The following is a 6,164-nucleotide window of genomic DNA, read 5'->3' on the forward strand; positions in this document are numbered from 1 at the left end:
ATATATGCCCTTGTTACAAGCGACTGTTGTTATTATGATTAGCATGATTATTAACATTGGATTTGCAGTAGGGCTTGTTGCTGTTTCCCACTTTGTGTGCCGCGGAAAATAATAAGTTTTGTTAAAAGTGACCCCCAAATGAATGTAATATTTGTTTTTTGTGCTATGGGCCAGGGAGGATACTTAATTCAAAATATTACAAAGCATAAACTGTCCTGTATTGGGAAAGTCAAATATATTGCACAATAGAAATATAAATTTTGCGTTTTTACATTCGACAAAAATACCAACATGAACAAAGCTGAAAATAATGATTTTTCAGAAATGTAAAATCGGCGATGAAAGACAGACCCTTATTGTAGAATAACCTCTGTAGTTATATGAGACATTTAAATGAGTGACTTCATACTAAACACCACTGTCTGATTAGATTTAAGTTGTTATAGGTTTATAACTGCATACATACGCTTTACATATGGTTATTGGCATAGACGAATATAGTCGTTTTCCGTTCGCCATTCCATGTCGCAACACTTCGGCGCTAACCGTATAGTGTCGTGTTTATCGACACTATTCGCTATATTTTGACTTCGGGATGCGTTCATAGTTACCGAGGCACCGCTTTCGTTTCCAAGGAAGTCAATGATTATCCACATTCTCGCGTTGCAACTAGCTTCACTACCCCCTACCACCCTACAAGAAATTCGCAGTGCGAACGCGTAAATCAAACCTTGTGGCGAACTTATTTTGAAATCTACCGGAGTCTCAGAATCATATTGACCTGACGCCTTTCCTCCATGCACTATACATTCAATTCGATCGCTACTTTGCACGTTAACTAATGCAACGCCGCATGATCGATTTTCCACCTTTCCAACAAAAAGTATGGCGGGGCATAGCGTACGATTCTGGCTATTGAAACCGGGATCAGTTTTCTTACGCAAATTCGTCAGTAACAAAGGCGACGAACGATGTTCTGAAGTCGAACTTCTTGAAGCTAACCCGAGTTACGCATGCACGTGTCCGGTATCCTAAAGACCGCGAGTCAGACGTCTCGCTCAACGATTTGGCCCGTCTTCCTACTGGCAAAGAAACACCGTCGAATGTTCCAGAAACTGAGCCTTTTCAGACAAAATTGATGGCCACGACCAATGTCGCGAAGGCTCGAACGGTGAACTGAAGTCATCTGATGAACCGCCTCAAGAATCTAACCATACAGATGAAGCACCAGATCATTCAAGTATAGAAATTTAGATCTCGAGCTTAGGCGTTCAATTAGTCAGTGTTAGGCGAACGTCCGATCGGTACGATGACCCTGTTCGTCATTGAAGTTTTTGACATTTTTATATGTGAATTTACAAAACGCAAGGGGGTAAGTTATGTGGTGATCCGCAATTGGGCAATAATTACTTTCATCTGATTAGTTCCGTTGCACATTACATTGTCGCCTTATCGTTACCGTGTCATATTATTCTTTCTGTTCTGCTGTCGGTTGTGTTCTATGTTGCTTAAAGCCACATTGGCTACCTTTACTTTAACAAAGTAGACCAACACCACGAGTACACGTAGAGTTGCTTTACTGCTAAAAGTTGCCCACATGCTGGTTGCCTCGAAAAAATCACTATCCATGCAGGTATTACTTGTCAATGCCCAAAACGTAAGCTACTTACCTACCAAAGACGTACCACGCTGTTCACAGAATTACACTGTTATGATCTTTTTATGACCTCACAACGCCGGATTTTGTCTTTCTCCCGGAAATGTACAACATACTCAATTGCATACATTACATCCTGCTATACCGCTGAATATTTCGTGCAAGCATATCGCAATGCCATGACCAATAGGTTACAGACATTAGACACAGAGGAAAATGGAGACACTGTATTGAGATCTCCGAAACTACCCAATTGGATACCCCGGACTCAGCACGAATCTGAATGACTTCGAAGAACAATCAGTCCAGAGATTGGACGGGGGTTGCTCCGGATAAAAGACCACGAGTTATATCATGGAGAATACATACTACCTCTATATGTCTGTCAGGAGTCATGCTAATCTAGCTTGGTTCACGCTGTCAATTGATGCCCAACCACAGTCACGTGATGCCTCGGGCCTATGTTACCTTCGATTCCGTACCATCGTTTTTCAGTGGGATGCTTCAACTAAGCAACAGCTTCATTCGCAAACAATGAAATTGGTCGGTTGGATAGTTATAAATCAGCAAAACAGTGGCTTTAACCTGTGGATCACGACCACAAAGTTGGCATCTTACTCAGCGCCACTCGCATCCCCTAGTTCAGTTGGTGTAATGCAGTGACTCTCAAACGGGAAGCCTCGAACAGTCAAACATCAACAAAACAATCTGCATTTCTAATGTTGGTCTATTGACTGAACGTTCTTAAACTTTCGCCCCCACTTTGGGAACCACTGTTATAAACCTTGATCAATATTGAACCAAGTCACTATCTATGTTCGTGTGAGAGTCCACGTGGTGATTTCCCGGAAGGGCACAGCAAACGCATTGTTTGTACACCATGATGTGTATAAAAGAAATCTCAGAACCAAGAAGGAAAAATAATCTGTCAACTCAAACCAGATAATAAGAATTTGTTTCACTGATGCTTCGAAAGGAAATGTTACCGAACAATATATATTATATTTAAATTGAAGGGAGCGATGCGTACCGCATTCCCGCTTATTGCGCTGCTTGGCGCGAGCTGACATCCACGAATTTCAATTTATGATTTACCGTTAGATGCTGGTAGGGAAAATTGCCAACAGTATGGTAGACTGCCCCAATCTCTGTATGTAAAAGGCTGCCAGTATCCCGACTCTCAACTTCCACGAAAAAATCTCTTTCGACTTCACGTCATATCCCTGAACACCCACTTCGTCTTCAGACGTGGAGCTTTTGTCAATCTCGGACTCTTCCAGGAGGCCCGATCTTCAACGGGTTTTTCCGGGAATAATAATCGGCGTATATGTCCCTGACGTCCTACCGCCAGTGACAAATGAGTCTCTTCAGCAATACAGCATTCTCTCCTAAGGCGATCGTAACCCTAATTTCCGTCCTTGGCTCGAAGCTCAAAGTCTAGTAATGGCTGAGACAGACGGGATGGATTCCAAAATCATTTGATACTCCCGTTATTCAGCGATATTCATCCGCTTCACATATTCCACTTGGAATTTAGTGGTTACGATATAATGTGTCAGTTGGGACATTTTATCGCACGGAAAGATTACCTACTCAAAAATAGCATCTCATTACTATCCACGTAATTACGCATTTCTCCATTTGTGTAGGACAGTAATTACTTTCACAACAATTCGGTGCTTGTGATGTCACAGCGGTGCGTTAGTTGTTTACTGCTTAGTCAAGAGCTGAAACGCATCAGACAAACCCCTTACATAACGTATAATCAGAGCAGAAACATCACTTAGTCAGCCCCTCCCCCCTACCCAAAAAACACGTTAGTCTTGAGCGCCTCATAGAGTGATAAAGCAAATTTCCCCGTGAGGTTTGACCTTTTGATCGCTCTTTCTTTGCGAGATTTGTTGTACTGTTTAGTCAGCTTATATCGCCTAAGCGCGAAAATTGTCTATATTCATGATTGAACCGGTCAATTTATTAGGGAATTGCATATATATTAGGGTTGCCATACGTCCTCTTTCAAAGAGGATTTGTCCTCTTTTTCGACGCCTAAATGTTCTATTTTTTGAGAATTTGTCCTCTTTTTTGAAAACTTGGGTTAAATATATGTGAAAATTGGACTGAGATATAGGAAATCAGCACTCAAGTAACGGTTCGGCAGGTTTTTCGAGAGTTGAGCCAGAAAAACGAGCTTAGTTTTCTTAGTCAACCAACGGAAAACCTTATACAAAGTGGATATTTCAGGAGTCAAGCCGGAAAGATGACCTTTGTTTTTAGTCAACACCACTATATTCAAATAAAAAGTGGGTAACTTTGGAGTTGAATGAAAGTGATGATGATATGGTAACCCTTACCTAATATATATTGCTATCAATTTTTTATCCTCTCTCTGCTCACGTTATCAGATTTACCGGTACAGCTGAGTGAGGTGTTGTCTTGAAAATGCAGGGGTCGTTAAAAATAATTAAACATACTCGGGCGGAACCGTTGGTATAATAACTTCGTTACGTGATGTTATTTCGTGAGCTCATTTCTGCTAGGGTTACCATACGTCCTTCTTTAGGAGGATTTGTCCTCCTTTTTCAGGTTTTTGAAAATGTCCTCCGAGGACGTCTAAATGTCCTCTTTTTTGGCAATTCGTCCTCCTTTACAGCTTTTAGAGCTAAGATGACGGCTATGTGAAAATGGGCATAAATGACGCAAATTCGTGGTTCGAACGTAAGTGAAGGCCTTTTTTTAGTCAACCAACCACAAAGTCAGGAAAAAATTACCATTTTTCCGAATTTTACTCCACAATGCTGCGGCTGAAAATTTGGAAAAAGTGTTCTCGTTTCCCTATTCCAAAATATGGTAACCCTAATGTCTGCTTATGTCCAAAGATATTGAAATCGCTCAAACGTACTAATATAAAAAACGCACACGATTTGACTTTGGTATTTTTTCACTGATGGCAAATAATTTACTGTTCGAGATGGTATTTGTCTTGTTGGGGTTCAGATTGCCATGACAGGAACATTCGGCGTCATCCATTTCGGCGCCATCCATTTCGGCGCCATCCATTTCGGCGACTATGGACAATTAAACATATATGTATTGTACGTCGAAATTTTCAGTCAGCACACGGTCAGTCCTTTTCGGCCAAGGTTTTCTCGCTACCGATTGCTCTGGAACACTTCTCGGAGTCGCATGTTGCATATGGCCTAAAAGTTCATACGTCTTGGTGCGTCATGGCGCGGCAATGTCCGACTCCGAAATGCCCATTCCTATAAATCATGCGTATTTTGCTCGGGGAGGTGTACCAAATAATAAATAGAATTCGCACTATTAAATCGCGCGTAGCGCGAAGAATTTCTGAAAAAGTTGCAAAAATAATCAAAAACTTCTCTACAATTTATGTTAATTCACGAAATAATTTTGGGCCGTCTCCGAGCTCGCCCCCCCACCAACTGTGGGTGTGGGGTACGGCAGTTACGGTCCAGGCCAATACTTCTGGCCAAAACTAAACCTCACGGTCGATGACACTCATCTACTTCGCTGTGCTCATAATGTCGTTACAAGAAAGTGCAGAAAAAGACCCGATCTAGAACCTATTCGAGGCTTTGAATGAAAAAGCGAGGCAGCCAAAAGAATAGAGAGATATAAAGATCGAACACTGCTACATCTGACATTAGAGAGATGTGCCAAATTGAGAGACCGTACATGGTAGTTTCTATATTTTTTATCGACTGTTCATTACATGTTTACTTAGCATTGTACATTATGTGTCCTGAGTGGGTAAAAATAGTATAACCACCGACAATGCCACATTCATAATTTGAATTCCTTTTTTGTTATATATCGACCTTATTTACCACATTTTCCAGCACCACTGAGCAGTCCAATCTGCACGCTAGTGTGCCCCGGTACACCGGTTGAGAATCACTGTTCTAGGCATTGCGCTGTCTAGCTCTAGCCCGGTGGTTCCCAAAGTTGGCGCCAGCGCCCCCTGTGGGCGTTCACTAGCGTAAAGGGGGCGCTGGCGATGAAATGGGCGATTGGGGGATGCTGGTTATAAAATTGGGCGCAAATGGGGCGGTGTAGGCTTAGAAGGCAACTGCTCCGTAGTGTTGAAGCGGTTGATGAATAAAGCAGCTAAATATGCCGTAAAAATTATAAATCAATTCACTCAGAGCACTTTAGCGTTGTCCGTCTCTATTTAATCAGCTGGAAAAGTCCATTATTACTTGACAATGTTGATCCTGCTCGTCAACGGACAAATTTAGCAGTCGGCAGAATCCCTAGAAACCGCGGTTCATTGTGTGCTATGAGAACTACAAAGTATTTGAGCAGTTATTGCTCACTACGAAGTGTGATGGCTTTTTGAGAGAACTGCCTTGTGTGATTTTAATCTTTGCTTCAAATGATTGTAGAATATCCACAGTGTTCCGATCGAAACCTTCAACCCGACGTTCTGGTGGCGAGAACCGATATTCCTTCTAAGGTCTACTTGACGGGCATATTCTCCAAAATT

The sequence above is a fragment of the Botryllus schlosseri genome, chromosome 9, assembly GCF_051294905.1.
Source record: "Botryllus schlosseri isolate E-star chromosome 9, Bs_hap1, whole genome shotgun sequence".
Classification (NCBI taxonomy): Eukaryota; Metazoa; Chordata; class Ascidiacea; order Stolidobranchia; family Styelidae; genus Botryllus; species Botryllus schlosseri.